A 1,027-nucleotide genomic window follows, 5' to 3' on the forward strand; every position below is an offset into this window, starting at 1 on the left:
TGTTTTTTTTTTTAATTTTTTTAACTTTTTTATTTGTTTTTGTATTTTTTTATACATGTTTTTGTATTTTTTTTATTTCTTTTTTTATTTTTGATTTTTGATTTTTTTTAATTTTTGTAATTTTTTTATATGTTTTTATGTAAATTTTTTTTTGTATGTGCTTTATATACTTTTTTGTAAATTTTCTTCGTTTTTGTTACCTTTATTTACGAGCTTCCTCACTTGTAGTCGTTCAAGCATCATGCCGACACCTTTTAACCTTGAAATCGTGCACGACGATTTTCGGTGTGTTGCTCTTGCTTGCCGCCTTAATTTCGTATAATCTTCAGCTTTTTACGCGCTTTTTGCTCATGTTTCGGCGTAAATGTCGCTACGTCCACTTGTTATGTGCCAACGCAAATTAATTGTGTATACATACATATATACACATATGTATATATACATATATATATATATATTTGCTTGTTACTTACTTTCAAGTATTATTCAATTAAGTGCAATATTTCATTTCCTGAAATTTAATCGTAATTAGATTTAAAACATATTTATGTCTATACCATATATGTATATGTACATAAGTATATATCTACACTGTACGATATGAATTTGCGCAGTTAATTTCCTTCATTTGTCAAATTAAAACACATTAATTGCAAGTAATTTATTTATTTTTTGTTCAAAAGCGTAAAAATTGCGAAAAAAATTTCTGTAAATGCGACTCCGAAATTTTGTCTTATGTCACCAAACAATTGACTGTCACTACGTGAGCTGGATTTTCAGACTAAATTTGTTTAAAATTGAACCCAATAAAACTACAATTCAGTCTTATAAATCACACTTTGAAAGTTTTGCGAATTTAAATTTATTTTCTTAACTTCATAGAGAGTTTTTGAATTTATTATGAAATGGCATAAGTCATTCCTTACCCTCTTCAAAAAAAGCTCATTTCAGTTTAACCTCACGATAATTAATCTAATATAAATAACCGTCTTAATCTCGGCTTATCACACTTTTAGCGAATCGACCA

Source organism: Bactrocera tryoni, chromosome 3 (genome assembly GCF_016617805.1).
Source record: "Bactrocera tryoni isolate S06 chromosome 3, CSIRO_BtryS06_freeze2, whole genome shotgun sequence".
Lineage (NCBI taxonomy): Eukaryota > Metazoa > Arthropoda > Insecta > Diptera > Tephritidae > Bactrocera > Bactrocera tryoni.